Here is a 15,705-nt window from a genome sequence, read left to right as displayed (position 1 = left end):
TCCCACAAAGCAACTCATAAACTAGAAACATGCGTGTGTGGATGCTTAACAAATATACTCTCCATACTAGATGAATAACCATAACTTATCTATCATCAAAACAATCACAAGTTTATAAATAGAATAGACGTTAAATGCATAATGACTTACAACACCTCCTTCCTACTAGAGTTATACAAGGATTCATGCTATTATTAAACATAAAACAAAAATGCTTATTGACCGTGCAATGAATGAAGCCCCAAAAGAGTTATACAATAATACCCATATAGCGAGCATTAGTTAGCGGATCCCAGACTCTAAAAGCCTTAGGTCACTAGGCACAAAGTCCCATATAACTTGATAACTCGAGTATTAAAGAGCTCACTCTTGATCAATTATGCATAATCACATACTTTTTTCTTTCTTTTCTTTTTTTCACTTTTTTTCTTCTTTTTTTTCTTTTTTCAACAATTTTTGAAAGAGTGTGTTTCGCTCTATCACTTTCAACCCTAGACTACTCATAACTTATGAGCCGGCTACTAACCATTTGACGCCTAGCCTTATTCACCACTAACAATGAAATCCAAGTTTTTCTCCAATTTAAATTTCAGTGTTCATTTGTGATTACAAGAATACCAAAAATTCTAGATATAAACAAGTGATTAAATCTCAACAAATAAACAAATATGATCATGATATAGCTCAAAAGCAATCTTATAAGACTTTGTGAAAATTTTTGTTTTTGGCATTCAAATCAATTACAACTAAACACGCAACATGATTCTATATGAATCTATACGGACATACAAAAACTATTCCTTACATTTTCACCCCCAAACATTAAATTTTCAATGTCCTCATTGAATGTAATAATAAGGATTTTAGGCATACCTAGTTATCAGAAAGATCACCCTCCTCGGGTGGAGTATCAGGTGGCGGATACATAGAATCGGCACCAAATACCGGCGAATCAACCTCAACACCAGTGGCTCAGAAAGTAGAGCCCAAAGCCTATCTCAAGTCGGCCACATAACGACTTTGCATGTCAGGCATCGCCTCTGTGCGTCTGGCCAATCTCCGAAACTGCGCATCGACAAGCCCAGAACCATCCCATTTCTTCTGCTGAGCACGGGAAGAACTAGCTTATCCACGAGCGGCTCTTTAAGCTACACACCTAGCCAGAAAAGATCCACCAGCATACCATTCCTGCATTATTGCGATGTTTGAGCTATCAATAGAGGCGCTTGACATTTGTAACTGCTCCAACTCGGGCCAACGAATACCCACCGAAACACAAAGCTTTGTCATAATAGAGGCATGAGGAATCGCCCCCGATGTCCTGCTTTTCAGAAACTGCAACGTATTCTAATATATCACATGGTCGAGATCCACATACTCCTCATTCAAGATCCCCCAAAGTAAAATAGCTTGATCATTAGTAACATCATGCATATGTACAGAAGGCATAATATTGGCATACACATCCATGCTCGGGCGCACCGTGCTCCTAGAAAAAAAAACTATGCTTTTTTTCCTATCAAACCTACTATACAACAAACATGGGTTACCTCCTACAAAGCGCTTGGTTTATGTCTCTAGCTTAACGTGAAACCTCAGATTCAAGTTGTCAAAAGAATGGTGCTCACCACCTCACAGTTTACCATATCTCGATAGTAATGTTTCAATCTCTACCCATTCACCTTGAACCCTTGATCCATATGCATATCAAAAATTTCCACCGCTCCATGTGAAAATAAATTTTTGACCGTGAATGGCCCTAACCTCCTCGACTTAAGTTTTCCTGGAAAAAGTCGGTGACGAGAGTTGTATAATAGAACCTTCTAACAGGGAAAAAAAGACTTGCGCACTAATCTTCTATCATGCCATCTCTTGACTTTCTTGTTATACACTTTGTTATTCTCATACTCCTGGAGTTGAAACTCCTCAAGTTCATTTAGTTGAAGCATTCTTTTCTCTGTAGCAACTTCCATGTCATGATTTATTTCTTCAAAGCCCAATATGCTTATGCTCCAACTCCGCAGGAAAAAGACACACCTTACCATACACCAACTGAAAAGGAGACATACCAAGAGGAGTCTTGAATGTTATTCTATATGCCCAAACAACTTCATCTAGCTTCAAAGACCAATCTTTTCTTAATGGACTCACCAGCTTCTCCAAGATGCGTTCAATCTCTAAATTAGACACTTCAGCTTGCCCTTTAATTTGAGGATGGTAAGCTGTGGCAATAATATGATTCACGTGATACTTTTCCATCAATGCAGTGAACTTGCGATTGCAGAAATACGATTCCTTATCACTGATTATAACTCTTGGAGTGCGGAAATGCGTGAATATCCGCTTATGAAAGAAGTTAATCACCACCTTAGCATCATTGGTTGGTAACACCTTCACCTCGACCTATTTGGACACATAATTAACCGCCAACAGAATATACTGATTTTTACAGGACGAGACAAATGGTCCCATGAAGTCGATTCCCCAAACATCGAAAATCTCAACTTCGAGCATCACATTAAGAGACATCCCGTCTCTCTTGGATATATTACCAACTCGTTGGCCAGAAGAATCCTGCTTGAAGGATACGAGCAGCTGTATTCTCTCCATCATAATGTCCACCATACACAAGTAAAATGAATCAAATCTAAATAACCACAACTTTCATTATAATTATAAAACTAATATAAAGTATTCCAATATAAATCATTGACAAAATAAAAAATATAATTCTCAAATCTAAACATTATCAAGTCAAAATGAAATTTTCCTACTAGTATTCTATGTTGAAGCAGATCATATTCCTCGGCCTGAATGCTATATCTCCAAACTTTTTTGTGTTTAACATATCCTGCGCTAGATGAATACATTCTTGAAATGATAGCTACATCAAAAGATTAATTTATTACAGAAGCTGCTAAACGGACATACACATAATACCTAAAAAAGTGTCGAGAAAGAAGTACATATTAGCCAATTTTAAGCAGTATATCATGCACAACAGTAAGATCCATCCTCACACAAGCCTTTCGAAGAGGAGAGAATATGGTTGGGACCACTGGTGCAGTTTTGGTAAGCCCCATTAAAACATGAGATGCCACCTGAACATGTATATAAAAGCTCGGAAAAATTATGGAACTGAAAAAATATATAGCCACTGCAGAGTAAACAGAGTGTGTAGAATGATCTTAAGTACAAAATATATAACCTCTTTCTGCTTTTGCAATGGTGAAACTGTGAAAAGAAGAAATTTTCTATTAGGTTGGTCCCTAGCCTCGGCTTGGAGACATTTTGAAGCAAGTTTAACAAATTTTGTAGCATCATCATTGGCATACTTCCCTTTCATTGATGAGTCCATTAACAACAAGGCATTTTTTCCCCTTATCAAGTCTAAATAAGAATCATGATAATAAATCAGTAAACTAAGATATTGCAATTTCATTCAGTAACAGTTAAAACTTTAACATGCCAATTACTTAATTGCAGGCAACACCTACAAAATTGGCATGCCTTCCTCTCTATTTTTGAAATAACATTAAAGTATCCTTATAACTGTCAATTAACATAAAATAGTATTGGAAGAAAGCTAATTAAAAGAAATAAATTTAAGTGCAATACTCCCAAAGATCTACCACATTAGCTTTGAAGTATAGATATATTGTATAACTTAGTAGATCAGAATAATACAAATTTATAAAAGCAACCAAGAAGAATATAGCGACAAAGAGAGAATAGTAGAAACTAATGCATGACGGTAAGCTAATAATTCATCCACTCTAGGTGAACATATATGCTACTGTTAAACATAGTGTAAATTGTACCCAGATATAATTAGATCACGTGGTTGTTTGGTTGATAACTGTAATAATTTAGGTGTAGTTTAATAATTAATAATAATGTTAAAAAGAATACATAAAGAACCAAAGCTATGAGTTATGGTGATTGATAGTCCCCGACTGAATATACTAAGGGAAGACATGTTATGGATACCAAGATTGTGTATCAAATACTAGCACAACAACTTTGATCGTCAATATCTAGTGAATTATGGTGTGGGGGAACTACATATTTTGTTTGCGTCAAAACTTTTCACTTTTTTAAAAATTATTTATGCCTTTTCTTCTGAGTTTATTTATAGTTTCATAATCAATGTTAAAAATTTAGCACTTATATAAATCACACAAATAACTCCACATCCTAGCTCAGTCGATTTAACCACCAGAATTTAAGGCGTTGAAAAAACAACATTTTAAAGACACATATTAGACAACATCATGTCGCACCAAAACTGTTCAAGTTAGCTGCAATCAGCAATAGAATGACAGTTTATTGGCATTAAAAATATGGTTAAAGCATTTACCCTAAGAACAGAGCAACGAACAAACTAGAAACTAACATTTCATTTCATATATGCACTAATTATTCTTTCCAATTATTAAACAGCCATGAAAGAAAACCAACCTGAAGATATCACACATATCAAGCATGAAAAACATCAGTGTTCCCATTATTGATAAGTTGTGACTCAGCACCTCATCCATTGGAAAGCTAATAATATAGACCAACAAAAACATTGATACTGCCTGCATAAAGTCAAGTATAATGGTTAAGGTAATATCAGACAACAAAGTTCGGGATCATTTCTTTGAATCCTAAAGTACAAAATGAGTCTTAAAATAAGCAAGTATTTAAAAATATATTAAATATATAAATTTGAATACCTAATAAATATATTAAGTATTTGTGGATTCAGCTATAATTGTAAAAAGCAGTAACTTGTCACTCTGTGTTATAATAAAATTATCTAGATAGCCTGAAGTTTTCATGCCCAAAAATATTGATAAACATAATTATCATTAGTAGAACCAAGGATCTCTGACTAATTAATATCTATTATTTTTCCATTGAATAGTTTATTAAGGTAAAGTAACATCTGAATAAATATGCATTTAACAAATTTTCCTCAATTCCAAACCAAGGAATTGTTGGATATCAGTCATCCCTTAAGATTAAAAACATAAGATGCCAAAAGTAACAAAAGTAAGAAAGTACCATATCCAGCATGACCACCCTTCCTTCTAGATTCCTTCATCCTGCGAGCACGAGAATGAGAGTGAATCTTGGTAGGCTTCCTGATAATAAACCCATCATTCACCAACTTCCTTATGTTCCTCAATCAAAACCCCAAATCAAATATCAAAACCCCAAATACCAAAACAACAAAAAACCCACATCAATAAAATAATCAAGAACCAAAATCAAGCAACCCATTTCACAAAAAAAAAGAATTAAAAACCGAAAATTGAATTTTAAAAAGAAATTAGAATAACACTTACTAATGACAGCGGACTCGAGCTATGATTCAACCTCTTTTGCACAAATCGACCAATATTCAACCTCCTTTGCACAAATCGACCAAAACTTGCAGCTAATCGGCTATTTCAGTTGAAAGTTAGGATTCGATAACTTCAAATCAAGGATTTAAATTAGGGGTTTCAAACCTACAACTCTAATTAAAGTAGAATAATTTAGGGTTTCAATGTAGGAGGCTGAGAGTGAGAGAGAATCCGGAAAGAGAAGGAGATGCAGGAGAGAGTCGGGTGAGAGATGAAGAAGATGAAGCACTGAAATGTTTTTAGCAAAGAGGGGGAATTTTTTTTTTAAGGGGGTTGTTTTTAGCGTGTCTTACAAAACGTAGTTTAAACATCAGTTTTGATTTTAACTGATATAAAAAATGGTCTTTAACATCATTTTGGAACAAACCGATGTTGAAAACTTTTTTAACATCAGTCCTTAATGACATTGATGTCTATGAGGCGATGTCTATTGATTCTTTTCTTGTAGTGTATGCTTACTCTCTATATGTCTATAAAGATTAAAAACATAATGGTTTAAGAGAAAGTTATCTATCGTGATTACATAGGGTGAATAAGATGGTTAAAATTAGCCACGAATCATGCATAACAAATATACATAAACCTATGCTAGCATGGAAAGTTCTAAGCCTCTATATTCACTGTCCTTTTAATAGAGATTAACAAACAATCTTAGATGTTAGCTACGTATGAACGACGAATAAGCACAACCAAACTAGGAAATCATAAATCACCACACACAAGGGATTATAAAATAATTAACTATTGAAATCCATAAATAAATTCGTTAGAACCCCATGACAATGATTAGTTCATAATCGAACTCATCGTTACCATAGGTTTTAAATAAAACATGATAAATAATAATATAAGAGTACTAGTGTTCAAACACAAATCAAAAACAAGCATCCAAAGTATCAACTATTTTGAAGAATACAAAAGTCTTCTTCTCCGTAGCCGTCTTGTGATCTCTAAACAAAGTTGGCATAAATCTCACAAATCAACTCACAAACGAGAAACATGTGTGTGTGGGATGATTAACAGATTTACTCTCGATACTAGAACAATAACATAACTTATCTATCATCAAAACAATCACGAGTTTATAAACAGAATAGACGATAAACACATAATGACTCACAACACCCTCTTTCCTACTAGAGTTATACAAGGATTCACGCTATTATTGAACACATAACAAAGATGAATATTTGACGCTGCAATGAATGAGGTCCCAAAAGACTTATACAATAATACCCATATATCGAGCGTTAGGTCAACGTATCCCATACTATAAATCCTTAGGTCACTAGGCATAAAATCCCCTAGAACTTAATAACTCGAGTATTAAAAAGCTCACTCTTGATCATTTATGCATAAACACATATTTCTTTTCTTTCTTTTCTTTTCTTTTTCTTTTCAACAATTTCTGAATGAGTGTGTTTTCTACCATCTTATTTAACTTTAGACTACTCATAAACTATGAGCCAGCTACTAGCCATTTGACGTTTAGCCTTATTCATAACTAGCAATGAAATCAAAGTTTTTCTCCAATATAAAAATCAGTGCTCCTACGTCATTACGAGAATAACAAAAATTCTAAATAAAACCAACTGACTAAATCTCAATAAAAAAATAAGTATGATCGTGATCTAGATCAAAAACAACATATAAGACTTGTGATTTTTTTTGGCATGCAAATCAATTCAATAAAACTTAGACATCCTTTTTTTTGTCATCATCACACTCTAATTAACATCAACTTATCAATCATAAATAGATCAACCTAAGAGATCATGTTATATGCATCCAAATGCAACTATATGAACTGATCACATAAAAACATAAATAAAAATGTCTAATATGAACAATCATGCAAAAATATGAATGAAATACTACCAAACATGCAACATGAATCTATATGAATCTATATGTACTCATATAAACTAATCCTTACATTATCACACCAAAACATAGAATTTTCAATATCCTCATTGAAGGTAATAATAAGGATTTCAGGTATACCTAGTTATCAGAAATATTACCCTTCTCGGGTAGAGTATCAGGTGGGAGATACATAGAATCAGCACCAAACACCGGCCAATAAACCTCAACACTAGTGGCTCGGAAAGCAGTGCCCAAAGCCTGTGTCAAGTCTGGCGCAAAATGACGGTGCATATCGTGTATCGCATCCATGCGTCTAGCCAATCTCCGAAACTGTGCATCGCCAATCGCAGAACCATCCCCTTCCTCCTACTGAGCACGCGAAGAACTATCCTCTCCACGAGCGGCTCTCCAAGCTACACGCTGGCCGGAGAAGAACCACCAGCATAAGTCTGATCAACTGGCTGTCCACCAGGAAAATGATCATAAGTGTAACCCATACCTTTTTCCTTACTTTTCCATCATACTATTCTAGCATCATTGCGATCGCCGGGCTATTGATAGAAGCGCTCAGCATATGCAACTGCTTCAACTCGGGCCAACGAACACCCACCGAAACACAAATCTTCGTCACAATAGAGGCATGAGGAATCGCCCCTGATGTCCGACTTTGAAGAAATCACAAAATATTCGGATATATCATATGGTCAGGATCCACATACTCCTCATTCAACATCCCCCAAAGTAAAAATGCCCTACAATCCCCCATGTTGTCAATGTGAAGTCTATCCCATTGGGGCACCCTCTTCCATTCATCTTTTATACAGGTAGTCGATGGCAGCCCCAACGATATTATCTTGTCCGAGAAAGAGGCAAAGGCCTTTGATATCCTTACTAAGGATAATGGCACGTCCCATTCCTGGTACCTTATTAAAGAGACAGTTCTCTTATAGCGTGGGATCTCTCATGCCTTAATGAAAAGTAAGTTTTAACTTTAGTCTTTATTCCTTTTCATACTTTTCTCAGCCTATTTTTCCGGTTTTAACTGTTTCCTAATCCTTTATTCAGCGGCTGCTAAAATAGTAGATGTCACCAAGCCTAAAGACTTGGAGACTGTTAGTGTAGGTGCCCTAGAGGCAATACATTATTCTTTTATCTTTATGTCAGTTGATCATTCAATAAATTTATTTATTATGACCTTAATTACTGCGATATTTTGTTAGCATAATAAATGTCCTTAGAATCATGATACAAATTGTATAGTTTAAGTACATGACTTGAACTTGAGATTATATAATATATCATATTCTTAAAGGTCCCTAGTCGAGTATTATTATATAGGACAATAATAATACATAGATAGACTAGTATGTTGTTTGACAAGATAACCACATCTCATTGGTTATAAGTATGGGGATACTGAAGTCAATACATAGGTACATGTGAGAGTACATGGTACTGGACAGACCCACAGTGAGATTCTTCATGTTTAATAAAGTCATAAGAAAGACTCACAGTGATAATGGTGTAACGATCCTTTGACTTGAAATCATTATATTTCTATACGAGGATTAATATACTTTGACTACATTAAAAGTTACTTTTGATCGGGTGATGATAAAAGTGGACATCGGGTATATCATGAGTCGTATGAGAAATATGAATGATAGATAAAGGATTTAACCCTCCTATAATTAGGAGAGATATTATTGGCCTCTTGATTGAGTGAGATTATAAAAGCATGGCCATGCTCAAATAATGATTTGTTTCAATAATCTACTCATGCATCAAGTAAACCCAGATTAAATGTTGAAGAGGATGACTAAATACATGCCTCGAGTTTAATCTATAATATGTATGGTTAAAGGGATTATATTACACGAAAAAACATTAATCACGAAAGGTTTTATCTAATCACGATTTAATTATTGTTTAATTGGGTAACAATGATGTATTACTAGATACCGCTCATTGTTTATAATTTTATTAGAGAATAAAATTATTGCCAATTAAATAATAGCCTATAGGGTCGCACAAATAGAGCACTTAATGGAATAGTTAATTTAAATTATGGATTTAAATTAATTGATGATTATTTGAATTTTATTATAATTAAGTAAGACTTAATTGAGATAATATAAATTCGAATTAAAAGGAATGTTTTTGCCCATAATAATTAAGTATGACTTAGTTATTAATTAAATAATAGAAATTCGTTTTTATTATTTAATCCAATACCTACTAGGGTTGGGCTTTGCTATTATGGGCCTTTTTAATCAGTCATTATAAATAGATAATGAGAGGTTAAAGAGGCTTAAACGTTTTTTAAGAAAAACCCTAGCAGCAAAGAGAGGCAGAGGCAATTCAGATCGTCAAGAAGGAGGCTAGTACATCCATTCCGTAGTCAAGTTCGTGAGACGTTCTTGAAGGTGCTCGTGTGGATACCATAGAGGTGTTTCTCCGAGAGGTAGACACAAAGCGTGATAGCTAGGATCTCCGTTAAGTTCGTAAAAGTTAATCTCTTGAAAGGTATGATTCGTTATCTCCATAATCTGCCCATAATTATACATGGATCCTGTTTTTGGGTTTCGAATTTTTGTTTTATTTACGTTTATCCGCTGCGTTTTATGCCTTCGGAACCCAACAATGGCATCAGAGCTACGTGTATAAGGGGCTGATTTGGTTACGTGTTTACTGTATTTTTACAAGTATGCATGTGTGATGAGTCTGCCATGATAACAGTTATGTTATATGAGTCTGCCATGATAACAGTTATGTTATATGAATGATATGATGAATCTGTTAATGATCTATATGATGATACTAGTATGTTTAAGATCTGCCATAACTCATATGTATGCGATCTCTTAAAATATGTATACTGATACACGTTTTTGGTAACTGGGATATGGATCGTGTGTATACTGATACATGCTTCTGGAATAGTATTCTGATACATGTTTTTCTAGTATTCTGATACTTGATTTTGCAAAAATTTCCGCCATATGCTTTTAATTTGTGCTTATGACATATGCACAAATAGTATGTGCTTATGACATATGCTTTACTTATTTATTATTCTTGATTGGATCATGATAAGTGATAAATAGTATGTCATCTTTATATGATCTATCATGTTCTTTAATGGTTACTGAGCATGGTGCATAGTTATGGCCTTAAGACCTTAGTTGTAATGGTTTATTCTTTTGGTTTGTAATAAATACGACTTGCATGTCGTTTTCTATTTGTAGTTGTTTTATCTCGAATGTAACTCGAGTTCTTTTGTAAGTTCATTAGTATAATTCTTAATGTAACATCCTAGAAGGACAAGGGAAAGAGGAGGCATCCTATGGAGGCCAAGGAGACAATGGAAGCAATAGAGAAGACATATGTAATAGTTATTTTTACACCATAGATTGACCTTGATCTTTTCATTAGCCTGAAAAGATCACATAGGATTGGGCCATAACTATTGCACGTTTACTTTACGTACTTTTCATATGATGTATAAATAGTATGTGTAGAGTAGAAAAATGCATGTTTTAATTAGATTAATGATGTATGTATGTATTAGATACATCACCCATGCCATGCCTTTAAACAAGATAAAATCTGTAACGACTCAAGATTTAAAATTAACAAACGATCATGAGATTCTCGTGTTTATGAAACACGGAATAAAATACGAATTTTCTTTATTTCTGACATGGGGCGATTTTGTCAACAACGGGTTCATAGAACTTGTAAGGCTGTGGGTTTTAAGCGAGACCGATGTGACTCCTCCACTACCTGGAAATCAAACCATTGACGAGTATTGATTTGAAGTATTTTATTCAAGGAAAAATTGGGAATCTCTTTATGATGGGATCATGATCGTTCTAAATTAAAATCCCTAAGTAAAAATATTAAGTTTTAATCAGATGCTTTCCAATGAATGAACACTCATTAAATCCTAGATCGATAAGGGGAAGGGCTGTCAGTGGCAGGGGACTCCTATCTATCATGGTGAAATGCGACGAATATAAATGGTTATATTCGGACGTTGTATCATTGGGTCTAACTTAACTGAGTCATCATAATAAGGTGAATATAAACGGTTATATTCAACTATTATGAACTTAGAAGCATAGAGTTTGGTTAAAAATCTATTAGATAGATAAGATCAATTGTTGTTCACCAAATTATCCAAGAATTATATATGATATAATTGACAACTGTTGTCTACCTAAATAATCATGTTTTAAGGATACCAGTGGTTGACTTAGAACATGACGAAATATGGATCTTGGCTCACTAGAAAGATTTATGGGATATACTTTCCGAATTAATAGTTAGGGCTATTAATTTGATAAAAAAAATAGTGGGAGATATATTACGAATATATCATAATCATATGAACATAAAATTTTAACTCAGACAATCTAATGTTTATTTTGCGCTTTTATTATTGTAGATACTGAGTAATGGCAAACAACACAAACACACTATCCGTACGTTCAGTCCTTGAGAAGGACAAGCTGACAGGAGGAAACAACTTCCTAGACTGGCAGAGGAATTTGAGGATTGTCCTCAGGCAGGAGCGCAAGCTTCATGTCATTGATATTCCTCCTCCAGGCCCCCTTCCTGAGGGTGCTACTGCTGATGAACGAGCAACACGCACAAAGGATGAGAATGATGCAAATGATGTTGCATGTCTTATGTTGGCAACTATGAGTGCTGAGCTTCAAAGACAACATGTGCATATGGATGCATATACTATCAATGAGCACTTGCAAAGCATGTTTGCAAGCCAAACTCGTCAAGAAAGGTTCAACACGAGTAAGTCACTTTTTAATTGCAAACAAGGGGCGAGTGAACCAGTTGGCCCACATGTTCTGAAGATGATTGGTTACATTGAGTACCTTGAAACTTTGGGTTTCCCGATTGGTCCGGAAACTGGTATTGACCTAATCATGAATTCTTTGAACAACAAATTCACTCAGTTTGTTGTGAACTACAATATGAATGAATTTGACAAAACACCTACTGAATTGTTGCATATGTTGAGAACATATGAGACCAACATGAAGACAGCTGAACCTGCTCCCATACTGATGGTGGGAAATAAAGGTAAGGCCAAAGGGAAGGGAAAATGGAAGGGTAAGAAGAAGATTGGATCTGATTCTACAACCAAGCCAAAGTCAGGTCCCAAACAGGCTTTAAAGCCTAAAGGTGGTGTGGCCAAGGGTGAATGTCACTACTGTAAGAAAGATGGTCACTGGAAGAGAAACTGTCCAATTTACTTGGAGGATCTGAAGAAAAAGAAAGCAGTTCAGATTTCTGGATCAGGTATTTATGTTATAGAAGTCAATTTGTCTATTTCTACATCCTGGGTATTTGATACTGGATGTGCTTCTCACATTTGTATAAATGTGCAGGGCCTGCAGAGAAGTAGAACTCTGGCTAAGGGAGAAGTGGACCTAAGAGTAGGCAATGGAGCAAAAGTTGCTGCTTTAGCTGTAGGGACTTATTATTTATCTATGCCCTCTGGGCTTGTTTTAGAACTAGAAGACTGTTTTTACGTGCCTGCGATTCGCAGAAACATTATTTCTGTTTCTTGTTTGGACAAGAAAGGTTTTTCGTTTACAATAAAGAACAACAGTTGCTCTTTTGCTTTGAATGATTTAACCTATGGTGTTGCGCGTTTATTTAATGGTTTATATGTTCTTGATTTAGATAACCCTGTCTGTAATATAGAAAACAAACGACTTAAAATAAATGACTCAAATCAAACATACCTCTGGCATTGTCGTCTAGGCCACATAAATGAGAAACGCATATCCAAATTACATAAGGATGGATACTTGGATAAGTTTGATTTTGAATCATACCAAGAATGCGAATCTTGTTTGCTTGGTAAGATGACTAAAGCCCCTTTCACTGGTAAGGGTCAAAGGGCCACTAAACGTCTGGAGCTAATACATAGTGATGTATGTGGCCCAATGCGTGTAATGGCTAGAGGAGGCTACTACTACTTCATAACATTTACTGATGATTTCAGTAGATATGGATATGTATATCTTATGAAGAACAAATCCGATTCTTTTGAAAAATTTAAAGAATACAAGGTTGAAGTAGAGAAGCAAATTGGCGGAGATGCAAGTATTAAGATCTTACGATCCGATCGTGGGGGTGAATACTTAAGCACCGAATTTAGAGAGTATTTGAAAGAGTGTGGTATTGTATCGCAACTCACTCCGCCAGGAACACCTCAATGGAATGGAGTTTCAGAGAGGAGAAATCGCACCTTGTTGGACATGGTGCGATCGATGATGAGTCATGCAGATCTTCCAATTAGTTTCTGGGGTTACGCTCTAGAAACAGCGGCTTTCACACTTAACCGTGTTCCTACTAAGAAGGTTCAAAAGACTCCATATGAGATATGGAAAGAGAAACGGTCAGGCATGAACTTTATGAAAGTTTGGGGATGTAAGGCATTTGTGAAACGTCAAGAATCTGACAAGCTTGGACCTAAATCCGAAGAGTGCATTTTTGTAGGATACCCTAATGAAACAAAGGCGTATTATTTTTATAGTCCTTCTGAGCAGAAAGTGTTTATTGCTCGAGATGCTGTCTTCATGGAAAGAGATTTTGTTTCCAAAAGAAACAGTGGGAGAACTATAGATCTCGATGAAGATCGAGAACCGCAAAATAGCATTGAACCTGAAGTGGAACAAGAGCAGAATAATGATAATGCTCAACAAACACAGGTTGTTCGTAGATCTGGTAGATTTCGCCATGAGCCAGAGAGATATGGATTTCTCATGACTCAGTGTGGTGATTTGATGCTCATAGATGAAGATGAGCCTCTCACATACCAAGATGCTATGAACAGTCCAGACTCTAAGAGATGGCTTGAAGCCATGAAATCCGAGATAGATTCCATGTACGAAAACCAAGTATGGACTTTGGTTGATCCACCTGAAGGGGTAAAACCCATAGGGTGCAAATGGGTTTTTAAGAAGAAAAAGGGCATGGATGGAAATGTTCAGACCTATAAAGCTAGGCTGGTTGCAAAAGGTTTCAAACAAATTCATGGTATTGACTATGATGAAACTTTCTCACCAGTGGCTATGGTCAAGTCTATAAGGATTTTACTTGCCATTGCAGCATTCCATGATTATGAAATCTGGCAAATGGATGTCAAAACAGCCTTCCTTAATGGAAGCCTTGAAGAGGATGTGTACATGACACAACCTGAGGGTTTTGTCGATCCAAGGAATGCTGGCAAGGTATGTAAATTGCGTCGATCCATTTATGGATTGAAGCAATCCTCTAGGAGATGGAATATCCGTTTTGATGAAATAGTCATAGAGTATGGCTTTGTTCAAAACGAAGATGAACCGTGTGTTTACAAGAAGGTTAATGGGAGCTATGTGGCATTCATAGTACTATATGTTGATGATATACTACTAATGGGGAATGACATACCTTCTCTAAAGGCTGTTAAGACGTGGTTAGGGAGCAATTTCTCCATTAAAGACTTAGGAGAGGCATCCTACATTCTAGGAATGAGGATCTATAGAGAAAGATCTAGAAGGATGATCGGTCTAAGTCAGAGCACATACATTGATAAGGTTTTGCATCGTTTTGGAATGCAAAATGCAAAAAGGGGATATGTCCCTGTGTCTCAAGGGATAACGATCTCTAAGGACCAATGTCCGAAATCATTGGATGAGAAGGACCACATGAATAAAGTTCCATATGCTTCAGCAATTGGATCTATCATGTATGCAATGGTATGTACTCGCCCAGATGTCTCGTATGCTTTGAGCATGACGAGCAGATACCAGTCTAATCCGGGTGAAGGTCACTGGACGGCAGTTAAAAATATTCTTAAGTACCTGAAAAGAACTAAAGATTCATTCTTGGTGTATGGAGGAGAAGAGAAACTCGTTGTAAAAGGTTACACCGATGCAAGTTTCCAAACAGACAGAGATGATACTGTATCACAGTCTGGTTTTGTGTTTTGTCTAAACGGAGGTGCTGTAAGCTGGAAGAGTTCAAAGCAAGAAACAGTAGCTGATTCTACAATGGAGGCTGAGTACATTGCAGCTTGTGAAGCAGCTAAGGAGGCCGTTTGGATTCGAAAGTTCATTTCTGTTTTGGGAGTGGTTCCATCGATCGCAGATCCCATTGATCTATACTGCGATAATAATGGAGCCATTGCACAGGCTAAAGAACCTAGATCACACTCCCGGGCTAAACATATACTCAGGAGATTTCACCTTATTCGAGAGATTAATGAAAGGGGTGATATACACATATGTAAAGTGCACACAAATGATAACATTGCAGACCCACTGACCAAAGGCTTGTCGCAGCAGAAGCACGATGGTCACACTAGTTCCATGGGTATTAGATATATGGGTGATTGGCTCTAGTGCAAGTGGGAGATTGTTAGTGT

General features: G+C 35.8%; 1 long non-coding RNA gene across 1 annotated transcript; it reads right to left on the bottom strand.

The window, feature by feature from the left end:
• Positions 1 to 2,754: 2,754 nt before the first annotated feature.
• On the bottom strand, positions 2,755 to 5,610 carry LOC141668845 (uncharacterized). Its single transcript, XR_012553236.1, has 3 exons — positions 5,053 to 5,610; positions 4,462 to 4,583; positions 2,755 to 3,101 (listed from the first exon to the last, which is right to left on the bottom strand). It is a non-coding gene; the product is annotated as an uncharacterized LOC141668845 (long non-coding RNA).
• Between the last annotated feature and the right edge of the window lie 10,095 nt (positions 5,611 to 15,705).

The sequence above is a fragment of the Apium graveolens genome, chromosome 6, assembly GCF_009905375.1.
Source record: "Apium graveolens cultivar Ventura chromosome 6, ASM990537v1, whole genome shotgun sequence".
In the NCBI taxonomy this organism is placed as follows: Eukaryota; Viridiplantae; Streptophyta; class Magnoliopsida; order Apiales; family Apiaceae; genus Apium; species Apium graveolens.
This window is presented reverse-complemented; position numbering and strand designations above follow the sequence as displayed.